Below are 27,942 nucleotides of genomic sequence, written 5' to 3' on the forward strand. Positions count from 1 at the left end.
TGTGTGTGTGTGTGTGTGCATTTGGGCTTACTTGGCAAAAGTTTTGAGACAAATTTGTCCCTAAAAGTTAGCTAAATTTGACAAAATCTCCCATTGGAGCAAGACCGGATTTCTGCATAGGTATTCTAGGCACGTGCCTATGCTCGCTCTATAATATTTTTGTTATAGTACGGGCAACCTAAAACAGCAAAAGAACCAAAACCCCAAAAGACATTGAGCAACTAATACCCAACCCATGTCCGAGGCACCCGTCAAAGTTTTTGGACCCAAGCCTACTTGGGTATTGGGTCATACCTTGGGTTTTTCGGATCTAAGTGGACCCGTGAAGACCTCTACCTCACACCTCAGGATAGGCACTAGTAAAAGGCTTGAGACTGTGTGGCTTTTAATTGTGCTATCACCAAGTCTATGTTTTGACGTCATGTTGTGTGGCTGCAGAGTGATAAATCATTCACGACTCAGCTGTTTGGCCCAAAAAATGGATGCAGAACTTCAATACTTCACAGCATACCAGCACAGGCCAACAAAAAAAGCGTGAGTGTCATGGGTTCCAGGATAAGGCCGAGTGAGCAGACGGAGCGATATTTAGCACCTGATTAGTGCCAGCAGAAGACATAGTGCACCGGCCATCTGCTTTACATGTGTTACACTTTTCCATGCCAGGGACGGAGCTTTAGCATACTAGCTGCTGCTAACGCCACTGTCCGTGGGCACCAATCCTAATCGCCTGCCCACAACAGCTGTGGGTGCACACAAGCCATCCAACACAAGATTAAATTAACGTTATGAGATCAGCTTTTGTGCTTAATGACATTGTGTGTCACAACAGAAGAGGAGGGAACCTGGATCCCTCCTGGAGGGAGTGAGGATCAGTGATTGGGTGGGCAACAGGTCAGAGGTCGTAAAAGAGGTTAGCGAATTGTGTACACTTTTGTTGGAATGTTTGGAGCCAGTAAGATAAAAAAAACAAAAAACCTTAATACTTTTAGTCAGCATGGATGCATTAAATTGATCAAAGTGACAGTAAAACATTTATAACATTACAAAATATATATATATTTTAAATGAACGCTGTTCTTTTGAACTTTCTATTTAGAAAGAGTCCTGAAAAAAAATAAATGTATGACGGTTTCCACAAAAATATGAAGCAGCACAACTATTTTAAACACTGATAATAATCAGAAATGTTTCTTGAGCAGCAAATCAGGAATTTAGAATGATTTCTGAAGATCATGTGACACTGAAGACTGGAGGAATGATGCTGAAAATTCAGCTTTGCATCACAGGAATAAATTATATTTTAAAATAAAATACAATAGAAAACAGCTATTTTACTTTTTAATACTATCTCACAATATTACTCTATTATTGATGAAATAAATGCAGGTTTGGTGAGCATTAAAATAAATAAAAACAGTAAAGGTCATTTAAATATGAGTAATTAAAAGTACAGAACCAAAAGTGACCAATTTAATTGCAATTTGTCAGATAGAAAACTTGTATTAAACTAAGGGTGCTTTCACACCTTGCCTGTTCTTTCGGAACCTGGCGCGTTTCTCCCCTTAGCTCGGTTCGTTTGGGCATATGTGAACACGGCAATCGCGCCCGGATCCGCGTCAAAACAATTGGTCTGAGATCGCCTGAACGAGGTGGTCTCGGCTCGATTGAAAACAAACTCTGGAGCAGTTCGGTTGTAGTGAGAAAGCAATCCGATCCAACGGACCAACGAACCAGGCTATATCACAATGTATAATGGATAATTACGTAAGTTCTGTGAAAAGCATTAGCTTTGTTGTTTTGCTAATACCTCAAAATGAACCTGTGAATGTCTGTGGGTGAGCACGTCTTTGTCATTCAAAAATCAAAGCGCACTTTTTAATTTTTTAATGCCGTCTTTTCGCTCTTCTTTGTAGTAGGTGCATTTAAAAAACGTTTTTCCCAATCAATCCTGGACTCCTGCTCAAAATTATAAATTATTATAATGACAGCTACAAAAAAACAACAACAATAAGCCCGCGAAGCTGTTCCCGTAAAATAAAGCGTGGAACTTTGACCAGTGAGAGAACAGTTTACTCGCGGTTGACTTGTATTAACAAATTTGGTCCGTTTAGAAACTTTGCCTGTGAAAGCGAACCGCACCAAGAAGCAACATTGTATATGTTAATTATATAATAATAATAATAATAATTTTAATCCCTGTTTCGGAACAAAGCAATCGATCTACAGGTGTGAAAGCACCCTAAGGGTAGACAACAATAATGTACTAAAAACAGAAAGGTTTTTCCTTTGCAGTTCTGAAAAGATTCCCATACAGATGACAATGTTGTCTACAAACACAGATTCACAAAATGACTAAAATCACTGTATTATGTATTACCCACTGTTTTATCACTCTATTATGCACGCCAGGCCAGTAGTGTTTCCTGACTTTGTAAAGAAACACTTCGCACCTGCTACATGATTTCACTGTTTTCACAAATTCATGTTTTCACCATTTTTATGGAAATGAGATCCATAAAGCTTTCAAGAGTTTTCAAAAGTTAGCATTTTCAGGCCCCCAAAATGCTGTCGTTGTGCCAAAATGCAACACTAAATGCCCCCTAAATAATGACTGTTTTTGGTGCAAAAAAACCTTGACATTGTAAGTGGACTTCACAGTGGGAAAAAACTATACAATATTATTACCAGCCTTACATAACGATTCTTTTTTACATAAAAAAAACAACAACTTTTAGCTGTGATTTTGGTTGTTTTAATGTGCAGACAAGACAAAGCGATCACTGTTAAACGCCAAGGCCGTACATCTGTACTAAGATCGGTCCCACACTGCATGTGCTGACGTACAACTGTCAGAATATCAGTTAGCTTATAATCTCACCACAGACACTCATGTCTGTGTCAACATCACATGTGCAGCATACCGCTCTACCAAGAAAAAGCTTTTTGCTAGATTTATTGTAAAAGCTTTTTGGTGTAACAGAAACGCTGCAAAAGACTAACCGGTTGGGTTAGGGTTTGAACGAGTATTAAAATTTGATGAATCAGTTAAAAACAGCTCAGATGATGTGCTACCGATCTATTCCAATGACGCATCCAGATGATGTCAGCGGTGAGAAATATAAATCAAACCCTGCTTTTATGATACAGGTCTGGATGGCCGACAGAAACTCTTTCCCTGTCCGGTCCTCCACCCTGGATGGTCGTGACGGCATGGCCAGTGAGGGCAAGATGAGACTGATCGCGGCTCCACGCCGCGGGCAGCTTCATCAGAAGGTGTCTAGGATTCATTCAGGGAGTGCTAGGGAGAATGAAATTGGTATCCTTCTATAGCTTCTATCTCTAGACATAGACACATTCACACACATGAAATGCCCTCTAGCCAACTCTGACTTAAAAAGTTACCCAAGAGCTACAACTTCTATGAAGCTCAATGAGGTTTAACGTTAACAAAAAGTATCAATTTTAATCAAATGAAACAATGATATTATTACGTAAAATTCTCACTAAATTAGCCCCAAACAAAGCCAAAGATTTCAATGTCAACAACCAACGCAGGCTGAAATGCGGTCTGTGAGTATGTGAGCGGAGCAGAGCGACAGCAATTTCTCTCCCCCCTAGAGCATTCTGCAAAGCCTAAAGAATACTTCAGTTATCACATGTTTGCTAGGATATGTGTACAGTGAGAGTGTGTAAATTTCATCACCAGCATATTTACACACAAACTGTATGCACACAGCCAGATACCATAACTGCACATACTCTGTACATTCAGCTCGTACATGCGGCTTTACAATTTTACACAAATGGTTTTTGGTCACAAGGTGGCAACACTAGACAGGGCTGTCGTTTCACAGTCCAAAAAATTATAAAAACAAAACAAACAATAACAGAACATTAACAGAGCAATAGCAAACTAACCGAGACCTCAACAACAATAGACAGCTGAATTGGCGAGTGTTTGAGTTAGTGGTTGACCAATATTAGTTTTCTGATGGCCAATGCAGGGTGGCAGAATGATATAAGGCTGATATTATATGACTATCACACTATTTAATATAAAGAGAGTCGAGTTACGACGCATGATGTATGAGATAGGCGTAGCGGAAGCTAAGGTGAGAACTGACAAACGTGGAATAGTAATACAAACCTACAGTATAAACTGGCTAAACAACTCAATTCTGTTTACAACTCACTCCAAAGAGAGGCGTCAATTCTCACCTTACGCCTACCTACTACGTCATACGTTGTAACTCCACTCTCTCTTGAACGTGCAGCAATACAGCAATTGCCGGAAGCCAGTGAACATAGTTTATAAAGTTTTAAATATGGATATTTTCCTTATGAAAATTCACTTCAGAAGGCATTCATTAACCCACCAGAGTTGTATGGATTACTGCTATGATGGATGGATGCGCTTTTTGGGGCTTCAAAAACTTTTAAAGCACCTTTTACAGCCATTACATAGCTGGGAAGAGCCAGGATATTGTTTAATATTACTCCAACTGTATTCGTCTGAATGTCCTACACCTAGGATGGCGTGAGGAAGAACTATCCCTTTTTGGGTGAACTATCCCTTTAAGATGAAATGGTTACACTTTATTTCGATAGTCCACTTTAGACATTCTACTAACTATAGTTAACTTTGTAACTACATGTCAACTACATGTCAACTAATTCTCATTAATTTGCAACTACATGTCTACTAACTCTCAGAGTAGACTGTTAGGGTAGGTTTAGGGTTAGTAGAATAAGTCGACAGAGAAAGTGTAAGAAGATATTAAGCAGACAGTTTACTAATACTCTACTAACTGCTAGTTGACATGTAGTTGTAATGTTATTTACTGTTAATAGAATGTCTAAAGTGGACTATCGAAATAAAGTGTTATCGATGAAATAGACTACAGAGTCTGTACATTAAGCAGTTTGGATAGAAATACAGAAATCTGTGGAGGAAAAAAAAAAGAAGAAGAATGAAAGAAAGTGGACTTCAAATCCCCTTGCGGACAAAGTAACAACAAAGGTAGCACTGGACTCAATGTAATAACCACCTCTGCTAATAACAGCCATGCATGTGAGTCAGCTGTGGACCCGCGGAGGCGTCGAACAGATGAACAGTTACACCGTCTGACAATGTTTGTTTTTAATCTGAGTCGAGTTCTCACACTCAATCCCTTCACCTCAGAGACTCGGCTCCATACATCACACCGAATTATCAGATCTCCGTCTTTTATTCCGTCTGCCCGACACACTTAGCCTCAGATCAACTGCGTCTCTTTCTTGTTTACTATTTCTCTCGGTGTCATTCACAGGCCCACACCCGCCATGCAACAATGATACGTTCTCACTCGCAAACCCTCTTCTTGCCTTTTCTTTTCCTGTCTAACACATCTCTCTCTGCAACGGCTTTCTCTCGGCAGTCTCCCCACGATCTCACATCCAACACTTCCTAGTTAGGCTTGTCAGCCATCCCATATAAGACAGGATCATCCCATATTTAAAGGAAACATATGTGTGTTGAGAATTAAATCCATACATAACACAGTCTGTGCCTTATTTTAGCATTCTACACCTTCCTTTTAATTTTTTTGTTTAAAAATTAGCCTAACTTCAGTGGCATAAAGACACGAAATGTCCCTTATTGTCCTGAAAAGCAATTGAGTCAAGAGTCATTTATGAAGTTGGCAGCACTATTCCCAGTGTCTCTGTCAGTCAATGTTTTCATTCATGAGTCCCTCTGCCCTCGTTCTCTTCACATGCATTCCGCTCTTGTTTTCTGTTTATGTTGCAATAACCATCTGCATCTCTTTCAGTTACCGTCTGTACACATCTCTCAGCTTTTTGACAAAAAAAACAGCACAGATATCTCTTCAAATATGGGCGCGCTCGTGTCACGCTATAAAATAATTTTTCGAAGTCATAAATTAAAGATTTCGGAAGTAGGTTTTACAAGAAAATACTATTTCAGTTTTTCTTCTTCAAAATGTCATGTTTAATTCAATGAGTAACTTGACATTTCTTTGTAACTGTTTGTGAAATGTACTAGCAATTGAAAATTGCAAAATTGAAAATAGCTTCTACATCAATATGTGTCTTAAGTCGCTGGGGTATATTTGTAGCAATAGCCAAAAATACATTGTATGGGTCAAAATTATTGATTTTTCTTTTATGCCAAAAATCATTAGGATATTAAGTAAAGATCATGTTCCATGAAGATATTTTGTAAATTTCCTACTGTAAATATATTAAAATGTAATTTTTGATTAGTAATATGCATTGCTAAGAACTTAATTTGGACAACTTTAAAGATGATTTTCTCATTATTTAGATTTTTTTCACCCTCAGATTCCAGATTTTCAACAAATTGATCTTCAATAGTTGTATCTCGGCCAAATATTGTCCTATCCTAACAAACCATACATCAATGGAAAGCTTATCTATTCGAAAAATCGACCCTTATGACTGGTTTTGTGGTCCAGGGTCACATATTTTATTTTTCAGTGCAAGGAATGATTTTGTATTAAAATATAACATTAAAACATAGAAAATCTATCTATCTATCTATCTATCTATCTATCTATCTATCTATCTATCTATCACCAATTCTAAATATTAAAATAAGATAAACATATAAAAAAAGAAAGAATTTGAAAAGCATAAAACAAACAAACATTAACAAAACATTAATTATTACAATACACACACAGTTAACACAACACAGTTTTTAATCTGAAAAATTTAAATGTAACAATGTAATCAAAATGTAACTTCAGGATACATAAATAGTGATGAAATTAGCCTTAGCAAGACAAACAAGTTGGCCATTTTATTCCCAAAATTTTCAAATGATGCCACCATCATTTCAATCATTGCATTAAACCCAATACAACATATGTGATGTGGTGGAAATGGCATTTGTTGAATCAGAGAAATTAATCCTGACATTTTTTTAAAAATTATTATTATAATAAATAACGACATTTCTAATAGACTGGTGAGAGTGTGAAAAGTGTATATAATTTTTTTCTAAAAGTCCACAAGGACTAAAGTGCCCAAAGCTGACAAAACACCCTCACGTCTGTCACTATCACGTGAGCAGTAATTCCAGCGTGTCCCGTCTCTTTTGTTGGGGCTGGAATGAGTTGGCCGCTGGGCCCACACTGGTCCAGATGGAGCGCGGTTCTTTCTTTTTTTTCTGTCGGCTGTTCCGTACCATGGCGCCCACCGCATCTGTTATGCAGCGCAAAGCATCTTCTCACTAATTTGTTTGTCAGTACATATTGAAGGCACGATCTGTCATTCTGCCATGCTTTGGTTGCGCCGTGATGTCTGTAGACATGGCTAGTCATAAGTTTCAGATGCCAATCGCCAAGGACCTGCTCAGTGACGGCCCTCTGAGCGGAGAAAATGAAAGGGGTAAAAACAGAGAAAACTAAAATGAAAAGTACTTCATAATGGAGCCTCCTGCTCCTAATTAGCTAGACAACAAGAGAGAAGGCTTCTGCGATATTAGAGACAATTTAAAAATAATCCGGTTCATGCTCTGATCAGATTAATTTTATAATGGCTACCATTAATATGCTCAGAGAAGACGCCTGACCTCTTTAAAACCCATTTTCAACCATTAAAGGACACATAATGTATAAAGAACGACCCGTTCGGAAGAAAATTGCAATACTGTTGCATATCGGATGACAAACACATTGACTGTGAGTGTGTGTGTGTGTGTGTACATATGTGTGTGTGTGTTTAAGGCACAGATAAAGTCTTTAAACGGTCGCTCGCTCAGCCCTTTACTGCCTCTTTCCAGCCCGGCTCCTGTTTTCCATTGCTTTTCCAAATCCCAGAGCAAAATTGCGATAAATGCAAACTGACAGTTCATAATATCCCATTTCCAATCGCTTGCAGTACGCTAAGTGCGTTTCTCAGTCAATTAAAAGAAGTGTTTGATGTTGATATATTGAGACTTTCAAATTACGGGGTGGCCCATATATGTGGGTGGATGTGGCTTCCTGTGCAAGACACCGATAAAGACCAGAGAGACACTGAGAGACTTGTGATGTCTTGAATCAAAAGCAAGCTGTTTTAAAACACAACTCTTGATTAATTACACATATTTTAACTTTTAGTACAATGCTAAAAAAAATAAATAAATAAAAAAAACTGTAAAAAATAAAACTGGCAAGCGAGGTTTCCGAAAATGTATTGTAAAATTTGTGAAGGTAGGGTGAAAGGGTGGATGGCAATTTGGCTATCTAAACATCTGACAGTTCATAGGCATATAATTTGGTAATTAAAAAGTAAAATAAAATAAAACATTAAAAATATATATTTTAATTACTGTAGTTATAATGACATCCTGTAAAATATACATTTACTCATGTTGTTTACTTAGTAGGTGCGTTCGACTTCATGCAGCACTGCGCAGATCGATCGCAATCTGACTTGAAGCAGTGCATGCTGGTTAGTAATTTTGTCCAACTTGAGACAGCGCCGACGCCACGTCACTGTCACGTGTGGCATCAAAGCAACGCGAGAGCGTTTCGAGAGCAGCCGGCTGACTCACCCGGCGCAGTTTCTCCAGAGCTTCTGCAGGAGCGTTGATGACGACACAGCCATTTCACGACTGGCCAGATTCACCGCATGGCAACTATCACGTGTGTTTCGGGTTTATTCTAACATTTTCAATTCCAATAATAGCCACAAATCTGTGTTTTAGAACAGTAAAAGCTTTTTTACTGTAGTCGCAATGTTATATTGAGTCACGTTTATCATAAAACACTGATGAAAGCATATATTCCCCCACTTTATTAGTATATATTTATGTTGAACTTTATTCTTGAACAGATGGCGATGTATTAAGCAGTCTATAATCAGTATATATCTGTTGCTCATGAAAACGTTTCTGAAACGTCTGTATATTTGACAAATAGTATGCAAACACCGCGTGAGCGTCACTAACGGGAGCAGAAATGACCGGCTTGACGGCTACTCTCGTTGACTGCCGTCTGTAGCGGTGCTTCAAGTCGAACGCACCTATTTTTACTGTAAAATTACATACAAATCACATTAAATTTAATGATAAAAAAAAATAAAAAATTATCTTTTTTTTATTTTCTTGTGTTTACTAATTAACAGTTCTTTTTTCAACTTACATTTTTTTTTTACAGTGGAATTTTTTTTTTACTTAAACATAGCCTCTTAATATGGCAAATGTGCTATGCTGCTAAATATGTAGTTGTACTTTTCATGACGTACAAAGAAAAAAAACAAAGGTTTGGAAAATGACCTTTTCAGTGTGCTTGTACAAATAATTGAAGAAAACCTACACGCGGAAAGGAAAAGACCAGGTAAATGAGAAGTTATTGCAGTTCTGAAATTGCTATGGCATTCACTGACACAATTCTGCTTCCTCTTAATATATAAAAAAACAAAAAACGAATGCATTCATCAAAGGCCAGAATCATTGATAAGACGACACAGGAAATATACAAATGTCTAAGTGATTTGACTGGAATATGTCATACATGTTAGGCTTATTCACATTTCTGCATATTCAAATGTGGCACATGGTAAAAACCTGTGCTGTCACTCATGTCAAACCTGCAGCACATGCCCATCATATGACCTCAGAAGACTATGTAATATGCATGACTCATTTAGACTACAGTATGTTAATGATACTCTTATGCTGCAGCCACTGGTCACTGAATATTATTATTATTTTTTTTTTCATTTTACTGAAAAAAAGCAGCATGGATATTCTTCTAAACTGCTTTTTATGTGTTCCATGAAGAAAGAAAGACATATGTGTTTAGAACAACACATGCAAAAATATCCGACGATGGGCGAACGATCCCTTTAACAATGCTAAACATATCAGCATGCACTTGTTTTAATTTGTGGCATTATACAAGGATGAATAAATGGCATCTGTTTGTGTTGTGAGGCTGAAGGATGTAATAACAGTAAATGCTAAAAGCGCAGTGGTTGTATTCACTAATCACCTGAATGCGTCTGCAAATGGGGCATCAGGTGTGGGAAATATAGTCCAGCCTGCATCCCACCTGTGAATCTGTGCAAGGCCTGAAACATGCTCTATGCAAGTGTGAACACAAACCATTCTAGCTTTATAATCTCGATTATTTGCAATCATCCCTTGCACAAGCACATGTTGAATTCTCACAAGGGATGCTCTATAGTCTTCTACGCTCAGTTTTCTCTTTCAGAACTATTGTCATGGTGGAGCAACAGTTTAAAGAGAAACTTGGGGTCTTGGACAGTTAGTTATTTGATGTTTCCTCTTTTGAATCCATTTACTAGGTTACTTATTATTATTATTATTGTATCGGTTACCAGTAAATATTGGATATTTCATTGTCCATTTCCCTATTTTTTTACATTTAGATCACATTTGCTGTCACCTGAAGCTCAATTAAATGTAATCTTTAAGAAAACGAATAATTAAATAACACTGTTAAATGTAATCTTTAGCAAATCTTGCAATGAATATTCATTTTTCAAACGTTATATAGTAATGATGTGATGACTAAATTCAATTATACCGAAGTAGAGATGTAATTTATATCTGTACCACATCAACCGATAATAGATTTGACTTTTTTTTTTCAGATACCAGGTAATATTTAATATTTAATTGTCCATGCTCATTTAGACTTTAGAAATGTATCTTTAAAACAGTAATATTTTAATAGTGTTAAATGTAATATTCAGAAAATTGCATACTGTTGCATTACAATGATGTGATGACTAAATTCACATAGCATTTAAACTGACTGATTTACATGTTTAGTGTTTTATTTTTAAAAGTATTTATACTAAAATAGCATATAATTTTAATAATCAGCTTTGTATCAACCATTACAAAAAAGAGTGGTTTATCATATCCACCAGATCTATATCACTGTATTACAAAAAAAAAAAAAAACATTATTACCCGTATTAAAATTTTTATTTATAACAACAAGAATGATAAATTGTTCATTTAAAGGGGTCAAATGATGCGATTTCAAGTTTTCCTTTCTCTTTGGAGTGTTACAAGCTGATTGTGCATAGATAAGATCCCTGAAGTTGTAAAGACTAAAGTCTCAAAACCAAAGAGATATTCTTTATCAAAGTTAAGTTAACCGTGGCTTGTGTACTGCAAACACATACCAGCTTCATCACTGTGTCTGTCACGCGACTCTGTTCCCCTTTCGGGCTCTGTCTTTACATTTATTTTTGAAGATGAAGCTGGTGATTATGGTAAGAGGTGTTACATTTCCGACACGTGCTTGTGGTGTTCGGCCAATCACAATGCACTGGGTCAGCTGGCCAATCAGAGCAGACTGCGCTTGTCGGAAGGAGGGACTTTGTAGAAAACTAAGTGTTTGAGAGAGGCGGGGCATAGAGGACCTACAATAATGTACAGTATTTGAAAAATAATGTGTTTTTTGAACATTAAAGCATGTCAACATATTCTGTTACACCAAATAATGATCTTTAAAAAAGCATCATATGACCCCTTTAAAAGTTTTGGTCAAAAACATATTCGTGAACAAAACACTACTATCATAAACCGGGTTTCCATCCAAAGTTGCTAATTTAACTTATGCGCAAAACTGGAATATCGCATAAAACATTTGCGAACAAAATCGCTATAAATCACTAAGAAAAGTAGGAGCATATAATAATTTTCATATATAATAAATTATTTGCGCCTCAGAGCGAGCAGACGAAACACAATGAATAAACATTCATCGCTTTCGGAGGTGGATGCTGCTGTTTGGGAACGCAGTCGTGTAAGACATTTCTGGGAGGCAATTATACAGAAATACTTTGATGTCAGACCTTGCTTGTGCATTTCAGATGCTGGGGAATGAGATCGGTCCACTGGTTAGTCAGATTTTGCCATCCCATAGCGCAAAGTCACATTCATTTTTTGATGCGCTTGTAGGAATTTATTCGCAAAACGCATTTCCATCTCCCATTATTCGCATCAACCCTTTTTCGCACAAGTCAAAAACCACCTCAAGCGAGCGTAAAAACTTTTTTTGCGAATTAAGGGACTTTTATTCGAAATTGGGCATTTCCATCACACGGTTCTCATCCGATACTTCAAAATGTGCATTAAAATAGGGTGATGGAAACATAGCAATTGAGATTGCTCTTAGAAGCGCTGCACACATTCTCAAATGCACAAACGTGAGATCTCAGTTGCTTATTTTAATATGGAGTCGGATCCAACTAATCCAACACACTCCAGTATCACTCAAGCAAAACCCAAGACAATGAAAAACCGAGACAATTTTAGCCAGAGTCTTCTGAATAATATAACTGAAGCAGTTCTATATGTGGAGATGTTAAAAGACTTTCGATGTTCTTTCTTCTGCGACCAATGCTTCAGGAGTACTGATGCAAAACACAGCGGCTTCCTCTAAAAAGACTCGCCATATTATTTCTGACTCATGACTCACACTGACACTTTTTTTGGGCGGTGGCTATTAGGTCAACATTTATAAAATAAAAATTGCCTAATGCTTCATAATGTATTTCCTTGTGATCTTATTCACATTATGTATCCAAAATTAGCCTCACTGGAGTCACCAAATGTGTTGGAGTGGAATTTAAAATAAGCTAAAATGCTGCCGGATAGTCCTTCAATGACAATATTGGCAAATTATCATACTGACTTGTTACATCAAAGCCCTTATGATGTCTAAATGTGTTTTTAGAAGTCATCAACAGTCAAAGAGCAGAGCAGCGCCATTAGCAGAGCCTGAAGAACCGGAAAGGGTCTCATTTGCTACAGTTCTTTCACTTTGATTGTGGAACACCTGACTTATGTTTGCTCTCATCTCCTTCTTCCTTTGAAAGCGAGAGAAACCGCTATTTTCAGAACCCTACAAATCATTCAGCTACATTAAGAAGAGTAAAGCCTCCGATACTACGTGAAGAGCTCTCTGTTCCAGCGTCACGCCTGGAGACACGGATCAGAAACCGGCTGATTCCGATTCCGGCAGAGCTGGAAAAAAGGAGTGTGTGCGAATACTCCTGATGCTTCTGGACAAGTTGCCGTAATTGCTTTAAAAGCAGATGAATCTTGAGGCCACTCACAATCAACAAATTATAGAGAAATGGGCGTCTGATGAAATAAACAGGGTTCTTTGAATGGTTTGTTTTTAATGCTTTTTGGTGCCATTTGATGCTTTGCATTTTGTTAGCTTAAGGATACCAAAACAGACGAGATGCACACTCTAATTCTCATTGGTGTCTTTTTTCGTCCTCAAATCCAAATCGTCCAATATTAATTCATTGTGTCCCATAACATTCCACAACAGAATCTGCATTAATGCAGCCAGAATTAAATCTAAGTGAAATTGACCCTTCTTTATACACATTCCCAATCTTATTGTGCATAATTCATCAGTGCACATTCTTTCAAAGAAAATAAACAGCCTCTTTTACAATACAATCAATTTCCAATGGATAAAATCCAGTCCTGCCTTTTTTATTATTTATTTTGTTTCTCATTAAATATCCATTTCACCCATGACAGGTGAAAAATGGGCTGCCAACATCATTGACTAAGTTAAACCTAATTACGGTCTTAATACATGTCTGTTTGTGAATGATTCATGGGTCCATATTGTTCTATATACTGTATGTATATATATATATATATATAGAGAGAGAGAGAGAGAGAGAGAGAGAGAGAGAGAGTAAGCTGACCACAGATTTCAACAGTCAAGATATTCATATCCAATTAAAAGCTGCACAAAAGGCACATGTTCAATGGACAGTGTCGCTCCATAGCAACTTTCAGTTTTCTAGCACAGAGGACATTTTCTCTCCTGTCTCTCTCTATTTGACCTCTATAAAAGTAGTCAGTGGTCTATTTAACCATGAAGCATTCAGATTTATGGTGGTCTGCACCTATCCACAAGAGTATGATGAGTGAAGTGTGTTTATATTGCTTCTGCAAGCGTACTACAACGACTACAACGTACTACAACAACCACAGCTTTAACAACCTCCCCCATTTACACAAAGGACTAGTGTTCAGACAATAAACATCATATTCAGAGAGGATCAAGCACAGAGTACCCTTAAAAGGTAATATAACTTTGAGTTAAACAGAGCTGACTGCCTAGCTGACTACTAGTTACCCAAGATTTGTTTTTGCTATGTATATTTTGAGTTCATTGGGGTATTGTACCATTCGCTTAGCAACATTTGCTAACGCCAATCTAACTAAAAATGCTGTATTATTCATGCCAGGCCAGTAATTGGTGATGTCATTTTGTAAATAAATAGATTAAACATGTAATGCGCATGCGCATGCAAATGACGTCATAGTTTTCACAAATTTGCACTTTGAAACCCGTTTTTAAACGTTTGCGTTTTCAGGCCCCCAAAACGCTGTTGTTGTGTAAATGAACGGCCTAAACGTAAAAAAATCTTCTGTTTTTAGTTGAAAACTGAAACCTCCATTATGAGCCTATATCAGCTTTGGCGGCACTACTGAGTTTTTGAGGCTTGGGATTTCCCAAGTAAAGACGAGAACTATCTGCATTCATTAAGGGAGAAAAAAGCCACTTATGAACCTCTGGTGAGACCACCTTTCACAATACAGCACCAGAATAGAAACATTAACATTCATAAAAAAGCACATTAATTGTAGGCTTGCTCAGAGACAGTATAAAAAACCTAAAGCAAAATTTAAATGAGTAACAAAGAGACTCACTACAACAGTGTTTTTTGTGATGGCAAAAGTTACATTTCCAAAGGGGATGTTTTGTTAGAAATTGAATTACATGAATTTCCATGTTTGTGGAGATAATCCCATTCCACTGATTGTCACACCTGGGTAAAATATGCAAATGAGCAGCCTCTGCATTTAACAGCGGCAAATGAGTAATAATCATCATTCTCTAACATTGGGTCCATAATCATTGACAAGTGTTTCACATGCAGTCACTCAATATCACAGTAATGGTGGTGCACACCAATTTGCTTTCATTGTTTTCTTTGAGCCGTTAAAACCGGAGTTTTAAGAAGCGTATTAACATTGTGTTAAACATGCTAAACAGTCACCATGATCTTGTCTCTCTCATACACTTATTTAAAATGGATAAATTAAAACTAAATTTTTACATTTTCAGAAGAAAAATATAGGTGATTTGACTGTACAAAACTGCATGTAGGCAACACAATGGTAGAGTGTTGTGGTTGGTACACAGAGAACTGCTACATGTTTGCTAAGGTGTGTGGAGTATGTTTACGCACTTCTATGTGGTTTCTAGGACACTATGGGGGTTGCTGGATAGTTGGATAGTTGTCAGGTGGTTGCTTAATGGTCCATGCCAAAATAGCCCACCCCCAAGTCTCTGTGATATTCTGGTTGTATAGATATTCAGCCTAAGCTGTTTATGATGGTCTTAGCTGGTTTGATCTAGCCTTTAAATTGTGTCAAGCTGGTGTTCAGCTAGTTTAGATTGTAGAGGTGTAATGGTGCCGAAAAGTGTCCAAAACCAGCCAAAAGGACAGTCTGATACACTAAGGCCGGTTTTAAGCTGTTAAAGCCTTAACTTAACTTAAAGCCCCCCCCCCCCATATTTTATCATCTGGCAGATGAAAAACGTATGGGTCTGTTGGCTGGTTTTAGAGGGGTTTGGGGCACTTTTCAGCTATCAGTTTTAAGCACCATTACACATCTACAATCTAAAGTAGCTGAACACATCTAGACTCAAGTTGAAGACTAGCTTAAGCCAGCTAAGACCATCTTAAACCAGTTAAGACCAGGAAACAGCTTAGGCTGGTTTAAACCTTTTTTTTAACAGCAGGGGGAACAAGGGGCCACCGCTATATATGATAACCAGAATATCACAAATAATTGGGGATGGGCTATTTAAATCTATATATTTTTATGGTCTTGTAATGGACTCAGGAGCCTTTTAACTCGGTCTTGACTCAGACTTAAGCCTGGACTTAGGTTTCAGCCTGGATTCAGACTCACATGAACTGATCTCAACAACAGTACTGCTTGCTAATCCATGCTGCAGTACTTGCAGGTTAAGGGTTACTGACAGGAAAATGTTACATTTTGGTGTTATGTAATTAGGAAAACCATTAAGCTGAACAAGTCATTCCATTCAAACAAGGATTTGTTTTACATGTTTCTTATTTGACATTACAGAAGCTTAGACTGCCGATTGTACCAATATTTCCTTTGATACCACAAAAAAAGATAAACATCCAGGGTTCTTTTTTTCCCCCTGAAAACCTTTTAGTGTAAAACAAGAGGCCAGGGCTCATGATAAACACTGAGAGGCCGCGTCTTAAGAAGTTCCCTATTCCCCGACTCATTTCCCATCATTAATCTAAGTGAAAGGCTGAGGAGGGACTACCCTGTGTGGCCTCAGGTATGGCATTTTAACAGATGACTATGTGCCAGCAAAAGGGCCATTCCTAGTTTTTTGGTTCCTGGACCCAATGATTCCAATTTTGGTGTCAATGAAAGCAGCAATTTATCATCCACCGTATTACTTAGTGTGGCGGGTGGAGGGGAACATTCATCTCCCTCACTGCCAGGCCTGGGCCAAAAAGATGCAAGCCCTGCAAACAACCACACCAACCTCCGCTGCACTCACATGCCCCAACTGACTTCCCCCGCTTCTCAAACCCCACAACAATGTGTTACCCCAGGCTCCACTGCCCTCAATATGCTCGAAACAGTATCAGTGCTACAAAAAAATGCTTGTTTGCTTCAGCAGGGCAGACCAAATGCAGAAAAAAAACAATTAAACATGCAGAACGAGTTATGACACATACACATGTAATTTATGCAAAAGTGCAAAGTTAAGAAAAGCTTGAAATCTAAAATTCACATGGGCTAAGAAAAAAAAAATAATGGGTAGACCAACACTTCCACAGGCCAAATGCGTAGTCTACATCAGTGTTTCCCAACCTTTTTTCTGCCACGGCACAGTTTTGATAAGTAATAAATCCCACGGCACACCACTAAGCACTTAAATGTAGCAAAAAATAATATATATTTTTTAAATAATTAAACACTGCGTTGTCAGAGTTGGTATTGTGGCTTTATATATGAACAGACACTCGCACGTAGCATTTTATGAAAATCAAGCTCAAATGTAGTTACAAGGTGTTTAACCAGCGAATGACGGAGGTGTGTGTGTTTTGACCGTCATTAGAACGACCGCATCACGTTTTAGGTTTTCATCAACTTACAGGTTATAAAGTTTATTGTAGCTATATGGGAGCTCAGATTTTCATGTTGTTTAATAGATTTGGCCAAAATCTCATGATATAAAAGATGAACCGCTATGCACAGGATATTTAAAACGTACAGAAGTATATTGGCTACACCTAGATGGCAAATGCTAACTCTTCTTCAAACACACACACACACACAAAAACATTAGCCTATATAGACAGTTTCTTGCGTAAAAAAAAATGCTGTACTTATTCAAACATCAGTTATTTATTTACCTTTGCATTGCAAACAAGTAGAGATCCATATCCAGACTGTGCCACACTTCAACAAACAGATGTAAAGATGACCAATAGCACTGATTTAAAATAATAATAACGAAATATAATAGAGATAGAAAGTTATAATAATTTTCCATGGCACATTTGACAACCTGGTTGGTAAACACTGGTCTACACCATACAAGACATGCTAATAATGCGATATACGTCAATAAGTGCAGATACTGAAGGATCAAAAAGCAACATTGCTATGAATAATTATGTTCCCTTTCTAGGGAACTTGCGCTGCATCCTCTAGCGGACACTATGGGGGCTGCTGCCAGCAGGATCAGTGTCTGAAGCATGTGTGAAACAACTCCAATCCCATTGGCCCACGTAGCCCATGACGTCACAGGCGGGCACCCGGAAGCATAAGAGGGTGCCTGCCGAACAGGTCACCAACTTTAAATGTTAGATGTTAAATCATCTAAACCAACAACATGTATGATAGAACCTATTCCATCTAAGCTCCTAAAAGAGGTGCTTCCAGAAGTCATAGATCCTCTTCTGACTATTATTAATTCATCATTGCCATTAGGATATGTCTCCAAAACCTTAAAACTGGCTGTTATTAAGCATTTCATAAAAAAAAAAACACAACTTGACCCCAAAGAACTAGTGAATTACAGACCGATCTCGAATCTCCCTTTTCTGTACAATTACTAGAAAAGGTAGTATCCTCACAATTATATTCCTTCTTAGAGAAAAATGGTATCTGTGAGGATTTCCAGTCAGGATTTAGACCGAATCATAGTACTGAGACTGCTCTCATTAGAGTTGCAAATGACCTGCTCTTATCATCTGATCGTGGTTGTATCTCTCTATTAGTGCTATTGGATCTTAGTGCTGCGTTCAATACTATTGACCACAACATTCTTTTGAATAGACTAGAAAACTTTGTTGGTATTAATGGAAGTGCATTTGCATGGTTCAAATCGTACTTATCTGACCGCCATCAATTCGTAGCAGTGAATGAAGAGGTATCATATCGATCAAAAGTGCAGTATGGATTACCTCAAGGCTCAGTACTAGGGCCGTTACTTTTCACGCTTTACATGTTACGCTTGGGAGATATCATCAGGAAACATGGTGTTAGCTTTCACTGTTATGCTGATGATACTCAGCTCTATATTTCTTAGCGGCCCATCGAAACATACCAATTTGAAAAACGAACAGAATGCATAGTCGATATAAAAAAACTGGATGACGAGTAATTTCTTACTGCTAAATTAAGAAAAATAAATGGGTGTTAATTATAGGACGTAAAAACTCTGCACGTAATAACCTAGAGCACGGTCTAACACTTGATGGCTGCTCTGTTAATTCCTCGTCATCAGTTAGAAACCTAGGTGTGCTATTTGATAGCAATCTTTCCTTTGAAAGCCACGTTTCTAGCATTTATAAAACTGCATTTTTCCATCTCAAAAATATATCTAAATACGACCTATGCTCTCAATGTCAAATGCAGAAATGTTAATTCATGCATTCATGACCTCAAGGTTAGATTATTGTAACGCTTTATTGGGTGGTTGTTCTGCACGCTTACAGTTTTTCTCGATTGCTTAAACACCCAGCTGGTCCAAAATGCAGCAGCTAGAGTCCTTACTAGAACTAGGAAGTATGACCATATTAGCCCGGTTATGTCAGCACTGCACTGGCTCCCCATTAAACATCGCATAGATTTTAAAATCTTGCTTATTACTTATAAAGCCCTGAATGGTTTAGCACCTCAGTATTTGAACGAGCTCTTATTGCATTATAGTCCTCAACGTCCACTGCGTTCTTAAAACTCTGTCAATTTGATCATATCTAGAATATCAAAATCAACTGCAGGCGGCAGATCCTTTTACTTTTTAGCGACCAAACTCTGGAATAACCTACCTAATATTGTTCGGGAGGCAGACACACTCTTGCAGTTTAAATCTAGATTAAAGACCCATCTCTTTAACCTGGCTTACACATAACACACTAATACGCTTCTAATATTCAAATCCGTTAAAGGTGTCAATTTGATCATATCTAGAATATCAAAATCAACTGCAGGCGGCAGATCCTTTTACTTTTTAGCGACCAAACTCTGGACTAACCTACCTAATATTGTTCGGGAGGCAGACACACTCTGTCAGTTTAAATCTAGATTAAAGGCCCATCTTTTTAACATGGCTTACACATAAAACACTAACATTTCTAATATTCAAATCCATTAAAGGATTTTTAGGCTGCATTAATTAGGACAACCGATGTCTCCAAAACCTTAAAACTGGCTGTTATTAAGCATTTCATAAAAAAAAAAACACAACTTGACCCCAAAGAACTAGTGAATTACAGACCGATCTCGAATCTCCCTTTTCTGTACAATTACTAGAAAAGGTAGTATCCTCACAATTATATTCCTTCTTAGAGAAAAATGGTATCTGTGAGGATTTCCAGTCAGGATTTAGACCGAATCATAGTACTGAGACTGCTCTCATTAGAGTTGCAAATGACCTGCTCTTATCATCTGATCGTGGTTGTATCTCTCTATTAGTGCTATTGGATCTTAGTGCTGCGTTCAATACTATTGACCACAACATTCTTTTGAATAGACTAGAAAACTTTGTTGGTATTAATGGAAGTGCATTTGCATGGTTCAAATCGTACTTATCTGACCGCCATCAATTCGTAGCAGTGAATGAAGAGGTATCATATCGATCAAAAGTGCAGTATGGATTACCTCAAGGCTCAGTACTAGGGCCGTTACTTTTCACGCTTTACATGTTACGCTTGGGAGATATCATCAGGAAACATGGTGTTAGCTTTCACTGTTATGCTGATGATACTCAGCTCTATATTTCTTAGCGGCCCATCGAAACATACCAATTTGAAAAACGAACAGAATGCATAGTCGATATAAAAAAACTGGATGACGAGTAATTTCTTACTGCTAAATTAAGAAAAATAAATGGGTGTTAATTATAGGACGTAAAAACTCTGCACGTAATAACCTAGAGCACGGTCTAACACTTGATGGCTGCTCTGTTAATTCCTCGTCATCAGTTAGAAACCTAGGTGTGCTATTTGATAGCAATCTTTCCTTTGAAAGCCACGTTTCTAGCATTTATAAAACTGCATTTTTCCATCTCAAAAATATATCTAAATACGACCTATGCTCTCAATGTCAAATGCAGAAATGTTAATTCATGCATTCATGACCTCAAGGTTAGATTATTGTAACGCGTTTTTGGGTGGTTGCTCTGCACGCTTAATAAACAAACTCCAGCTGGTCCAAAATGCAGCAGCTAGAGTCCTTACTAGAACTAGGAAGTATGACCATATTAGCCCGGTTATGTCAGCACTGCACTGGCTCCCCATTAAACATCGCATAGATTTTAAAATCTTGCTTATTACTTATAAAGCCCTGAATGGTTTAGCACCTCAGTATTTGAACGAGCTCTTATTGCATTATAGTCCTCAACGTCCACTGCGTTCTTAAAACTCTGTCAATTTGATCATATCTAGAATATCAAAATCAACTGCAGGCGGCAGATCCTTTTACTTTTTAGCGACCAAACTCTGGAATAACCTACCTAACATTGTTCGGGAGGCAGACACACTCTGTCAGTTTAAATCTAGATTAAAGGCCCATCTTTTTAACATGGCTTACACATAAAACACTAACATTTCTAATATTCAAATCCATTAAAGGATTTTTAGGCTGCATTAATTAGGACAACCGTAACCGGGAACACTTTGCATAACACCCAATGTACTTGCAACATCGTTAGAAGAATGGCATCTACGCTAATATTAATCTGTTTTTTTCTTATTCCGAGGCCACCGTAGCAACCAGATCCAGTCTGTATCCAGATCAGATGGTCATTGCAGTCACCCGGATCCAGCCCAGATGGTGGATCAGCACCTAGAGAGGACTTCTACAGCCCTGAATGTCAGCGGAGAATAGGACAACTAGATGAGCCACAAAGACAGATCCCCAGTGAAGACCTTGTCTCCTAGACGGCCACCGGGACAAGACCACAGGAACCAGTTGAGTCCTCTGCACAATTTGACATGGCTGCAGCCTGGAATTGAACTGCTGGTTTTGTCTGGTCAGAGGAGAACTGACCCCCCGACTGAGCCTGGTTTCTCCCAAGGTTTTTTTCTCCATTCTGTCACCGATGGAGTTTTGGTTCCTTGCCGCTGTCGCCTTGCCTCTGGCTTGCTTGGTTGGGGACACTTAATTTCCAGCGATATCGTCGACTTGATTGCACAGACACTATTTAAACTGAACTGAGCTGGATGATGACATCACTGAATTCAATGATGAACTGCCTTTAACTGAAAATTGAGTGTTTACTATTATTATTTTGCATTTTTGACACAATATTTTCCTAATTAATGCTGTACAGTTGCTTTGACACAATCTGTATTGTTAACATCGCTATATAAATAAAGGTGACTTGACAACTTTTGTTGTCTTCAGGAGCCGTTTGTTTGATAATGTGTGTGAAGGCGTTATGGAGAAAACCAAGGCAAGTGAACGTTTTAGAAAGTGTGTGCCAATGTGACCTAGATTTCGGTCACCCAAGGACACACACGATCTATGCGTTATGTGTCTTGGTGAGGACCACACGCGTTCGGTGCTCGAGGGCTCTGAATGCGCTCATTGTGACAAGTTTCCAATGAGAAAGCTCTGTTCGCATTTGTCCCTCTTTTCGAGGGATGAGGGACGAGCGTGTCTCTCATGATTTGGGTCCCGCTGCTGCTGAGGCACAGCGTAAAGTCAGATTGTGGGGTTCGCTGCAGAGTGGTTTGAGAAGGGTGTGGATAAGCGCGAATGTGCGTTTGGCTCACGAGACAGCGAGATGCGCTCATAGTGATGCATTCATAGGGCTACTGAGAGCAGAGGTAAAGCTTTGCCTTTTACTCGTTCACGGCAGTTTCTATTCTCGCCTGATTGAGGGAATCTAGTATTTGAACAGAGCGTGTTTGGCTCTCATGGGAAGTTAAATGCACACTGCATGATCGTGCTGAGAAATGCCTCGATTTTCTTTTGAGGAATGAGTATTGAGCGCCTAATATCTGTGGTTTTGGTCCCACGGCTGCCAAGGCAGCTACGCAGACCGATCACAGGGATTGTAGGTGGGGCATGGAAGGAATATGTATCTTCTGCTCCCCATAGTGTCCGCTAGAGGACGCAGATCGAGTTTCCTAGAAGGGGAACATCTCGGGTTATGCATGTAACCATGGTTCCCCGAGAGGAAACGAGATGCTGCATCCCCTCGCCATGCCTAGTGCTTGTTTGTTTTCACGTCTCCTTCAGGTAACCAAGTTGGTGACGTGTTCGGCAGGCGCCCTCTTATGCCTCCGGGTGCCCGCCTGTGACGTGTATATACTGTATATACAGTATATGTATATACAGTTTATATACATAACTGTGCATAAATATACCATTTACAGTTTTTCTCGATTGCTTAAACACTATCACCAGGCTTTTGAACTAAAATTTGAAAACCATAACGCCATTTATCAAAAAGCACACCCATTTCCCTAAACTATAAACACTATTCCCCTTTTTGACACATGAATCAGATTTGTTGAATGGTCACTGCAAAACTCTACACACAAATCCCTTCATTTCTCATTGCCTAGACCAGGGGTAGGCAAGTTCTGTCCTAGAGAGCCGCAGTTCTGCAGAGTTCAGCTCCAACCCTGAAAACAAAACTCACCTGCCTATAGCCTTAGTAATCCTGAAGACATTGATTAGCTTGTTCAGGTGTGTTTGATTAGGGTTGGAGTTGAACTCTGCAGGACTGTGGCTCTCTAGGATCGAACTTGCCTACCCCTGGCCTAGACCATGTTGTCATTTAGAAAGCACTAGCATTCAATATTGTTAACTCAAGTCAGCATAGTTTGAGCTCAATTAGCACACAGTTACCCACGTGGAAACACTAAGAGTCAAAATTTATCACACACCAATCAGAACCTTCAATAGATAGATAAAAGAGCCCAAGTCAGTTCATTCAGTTTTGGAACAATGGATCCAGAGAGATGTGACTGAAAAGGTCGAGGACACCAGAGAGGAGGAGGAAGAGGATGAGCAAGAGCAGTAAGGAGTGAAGGAAGAGGTGAAGGAAGAGGAGGAGGATGAGGATGAGGGGCAAGGAGACAAGGAGTCTCAGATGAAATTCGTGCCACTAGTTGACCATGTCCTTGTCCATGGTATGACTATGAGGGAGGCTGGGCAATGAGTTCAGCCAAACCATTCAGTTTTGGAACAATGGATCCAGAGAGATGTGACTGAAAAGGTCGAGGACACCAGAGAGGAGGAGGAAGAGGATGAGCAAGAGCAGTAAGGAGTGAAGGAAGAGGTGAAGGAAGAGGAGGAGGATGAGGAGGAGGGGCAAGGAGACAAGGAGTCTCAGATGAAATTCGTGCCACTAGTTGACCATGTCCTTGTCCATGGTATGACTATGAGGGAGGCTGGGCAATGAGTTCAGCCAAACGTAAGTTACTTCACCGTCGCCTCGATCATAAGAACCTCCAGGGAGGAAAACAGGTAGGTGTACCTCAGTGTACTCTACAACACATGCATCGAATTGCCTTACATACAGATAGAGTTTCTGTCTTCTTCCATTTTGTAAAAAGGATGTTACAGTTATAGTAATCAGTACTTCTATTTTTGTAGGACACAGAGACGATGGAATGGAAGAAGCCTAGATATTTCAGCTGATGTCAGAGGTGGATCAGGCATGCAAGAGGATTTCCCCCCTCGCTGCCTAGCTAGGGCCAGTATAGCCTGTGATGTTGACGAGATTCTCTGGCCTGACCCAGAACAAAGATGTGATGCTGGGGCAGAATATTTTTGTTGTTGTTTGGTGTATTGTACTGTACAGTACATTAAGGAATAAAACATGTGCAAATGTATACACACGTATTCATTATGTGAAAAGTTCCTTGAGGGGAAGAACCACAAGCAACATAACTTATTACTGTTATTTGTTTTTTGCAGTATTGTTTTGAATTGATCTCACCAGTGTGTAAGACTATGTTGCAGTGTGTGTGTGTGTGTGTGTGTGTGTGTGTTTGAGGGCTTGTGTGTGATGTCTGAGGCCAAAGTTTGGTTTTTCAGCAAGAGTGAATGGTTTTGAGTGTAGAACTTAATTTTGACCTGAAAATAGGATGTTTGGGGAATTGGGTAAGACGTTATGGATTTGTGTTTACCGTTTTGAGAATACGAGACATAGTTTCAAGAACTGTATTTAAGCAATCGAGAAAAACGTCTCAGGTTACTTATGTAACCATGGTTCCCTGAGTAGGGAACGAGACACTGCGTCCTCTAGGGGTCGCTATGGGGAACGCCTCGTCGTGACCCGTGTCTGAAGCATACATTGAAAAAACCCCAACCCGTTGGTATATATACACACCATTTTAAATCAAATCAGGTACTTTTTAAATCATAAAGGGCTCAGTCTGCTTTATTACTCTTTAAAGTGTAAAAAAGCAGTATCAGTTGATCGAAAGGAGCTAATTGTTAATAATTGCTCTAACCTTGATTCTGCCCGCATACAGAAGTCTCCTATTCACACGGCTCACTTAAAGGTGACAAAAAGGACAATATTACCCACCCTCTGTGCACATAATGGGCTGTGCCTAGTCTCAAAGGCAGATAGCTGTCTATGCCTGGTAGGCACATGACACCATGCTTATAATTGTGTAAATGAGTATGTATGTGCGAGTAGTTGCGGTGCTTCCAGCTCTGCAATGACAGGGACACACAAAACAATTTCACGCCCCCCAGGGGAGCGGAGCAATGGAGGTGCTGGGGACTGAGGCATGGCCCCTGAGCACATCACTTCCTCCGCTTCAATTAGCGTTCAGCTCTCGCCTGCTGGCCGCCGCAACACAGGCATCTACCAAGCATGAAAAACACCCAACAACACGCTTGGGCTACAGCAATCTGTCCCTGCCTCTGTGACACATATGACTCTAATTTTACCCTTCCCAAACTCAATATAGTTCTTCTGACTGTATGACATGGCACAGCCCACTTCCCTCGCCCAGATCATTTCTGGATCCACTTTTAGTTTCACGGTTTAACTTGAGTCAGATTGTTATTGCCAAGTCATGATCTCCTAAAATTGATAACCTAGCACACAGTCCAAGAAAAAAACTATGATTTCCTTTCTATATAAATGTATAGCACAAATGTATTACCCACAATTCTCTCTTGCACTCATAACAGCAACGTATAAACAACAATCTCATGGTCCCTGCAGCAGTTATACATTATGTGAAGGAATAACCCAGTGTCTCTTTTACTGTAGTACTGCTGTGTGCTGAATCAAGAAGTTGAGGCAGGACATATTCATAACTTTTGCCAGCCATTTTAATAGGCTACTTACATTAGTTGCTAATGCTAAATAGAGTAAGGTGACCAGCTTTCTGAAATGAAAACCAGGGACATTTCCTAGTTCAGTGGTCAAAATATCATTGAAATCTCACTTGTGATTATTTACAAATGAAAAAAACTAAACAAAAACAATGGACAATTTTTTAATTGTTAAATTATTTAACAATTAAAAATTATTTAAAATTTAAAATAAAATTATTTTTTAATTGTTGGGGTTTCCATATATTAATATCATATTTAATAATTACAATGAAGTTTGAGGATCAAACTTAGCCTATTTTATTAATAGGCCTACAATTAATCAAAAATCACACAATGAAAAGTAAATAGTAACTGTAGATAGTAAAGGGATCAAAATAGGATTATAACAAAATGATGACTTTACAAAACACATTAAAAATAAAACTATAAATATGAGAACATATGATAAATGAAACTGTATTTAACAAATATTTTAAAATTTTCTGACTGTATTTAACATTTTCACAAACTGTGAGTATAAAGTAACTACAACTTTTCAAATTATTTTTTCCAAGTTATGTTATGCTTATGCTTTTGGAAATGGAACTGGATTATTATTATGCAAAATAATAATACAATATTATTTTGCATTTTAGGCTAATTTTGACCACAAAAATATGTGCTTTCTGCAAGTGTTAATTGTTTAGTTTATTATTTTTTATATTATTCATATCGGAGATGTGATGGCGAAAGTTTCAGGAATGATTAATACTGTGTGACATTTCCGGGGACAGGACACCAAAAACCGGGACTGTCCCCGGAAAACGTACAACAGTGACCCTGCTTTTTTTATTTTATTTGTAGTAAAACCATGGTTAAGTTTTGTAAGGGCTGACATCGTAATTATGACTTCCCAACACTTAACCTCCTGGGGTCGACAATGTCAAGTCTAGCCCGTCTGCCTTCATTATCTCTAATTAGATCACGCCCACGAGCCGATCGAGCTCGCTTTTGATATTACACTAGTTCACGTGAGACGCGCGGCATGTAAACGCCCACATCACAGCAAACAAAGCAGCGAGACTATTCCTCAAGTTCATCTCGGCTACTTCGTTTCTGGAAGAAGACGCGCTGAGAGGAATAAGACATAATTTACCTCAGATGAAGATGCGTTGAGAGGAATAAGACATAATTTACCTCAGATGAAGATGCGCTGAGAGGAATGTAATTTACGAACTTACCAGGAGGACTTGAACATACCATTAGATTACATAGCAGCAGCTTGTAGTAGACTAACATTAGCCTCAAAGCTAACACACGAGTAAACAGCACAAATTTAGATTTCACAGAGGCAACTCTTAGGTGTATACTAGCTAGGGTTGCCCCCTAATATTCGACTAATCGTTAGTCGACCAGAAGAGGCTTGGTGGACCAAAATTTTATTAGATGCTTTGTTGCATAAGAAAATAAATAAATCCACAGGGCGAAGTCACGCGGTTCGTGACGGACAGATCGTTAACGGCTAACGTTAGTCCATGGTAATACAGTACATCAGGCAGGACATCCAAACGATCATTCATCGACCTTAAATATGGCTTATCATCTGAAATATGTAAGTATTAGAAACTTTACATGACTGCTCAATCTAATGTTAACCTAGAGAAATGTGCGCTATTGTGTCTATGTGGAGTGTAGAAGCTGAACAGCAGCGCACGCTTACTGCAGGACAGATGGAGGTGCCGGTGCGCTCACTTGCTCTTAAAATAGGCTACTCCGTCATTTTTGGTCATTCAGATAAAAGTAATACATCTTACAAATCTGTAAAGACTCAATGTTTATTTGTGTGCACTCACAATAACAACAAAACGCGCTTTTGTAAACTAATGAAAGCAAACAATATGCACTTTCTGCAGTCTCGGTCTGTGAACTTGAGCGAGAAACTCAGTGTATATATTTTCCTTACAGACATTAAAATATATATATATATATATATATATATAGAGAGAGAGAGAGAGAGAGAGAGAGAGAGAGAGAAGTAT

At 38.6% G+C, this 27,942-nt stretch overlaps 1 protein-coding gene and 1 long non-coding RNA gene across 2 annotated transcripts in view; one reads left to right on the forward strand and one right to left on the reverse strand.

Moving 5' to 3' along the window:
- Positions 1–27,942, reverse strand: part of LOC107600145 (adenosine deaminase RNA specific B2 (inactive)) — a 188,631-nt gene that overhangs the window by 63,555 nt on the left and 97,134 nt on the right. The gene's annotated exons all lie outside the window — the stretch shown is intronic.
- LOC107600146 (uncharacterized) overlaps positions 24,687–27,942 on the forward strand; it is an 18,557-nt gene continuing 15,301 nt past the window's right edge. Inside the window, exons 1-2 of the long non-coding RNA XR_001610732.1 lie at positions 24,687–24,810; positions 26,009–26,010. This is a non-coding gene — a long non-coding RNA (uncharacterized lncRNA). The remainder of the gene's footprint in view (positions 24,811–26,008; positions 26,011–27,942) is intronic.

The sequence above is a fragment of the Sinocyclocheilus grahami genome, unplaced genomic scaffold, assembly GCF_001515645.1.
Source record: "Sinocyclocheilus grahami isolate Dianchi unplaced genomic scaffold, SAMN03320097.WGS_v1.1 scaffold279.1, whole genome shotgun sequence".
NCBI classification, from domain to species: domain Eukaryota; kingdom Metazoa; phylum Chordata; class Actinopteri; order Cypriniformes; family Cyprinidae; genus Sinocyclocheilus; species Sinocyclocheilus grahami.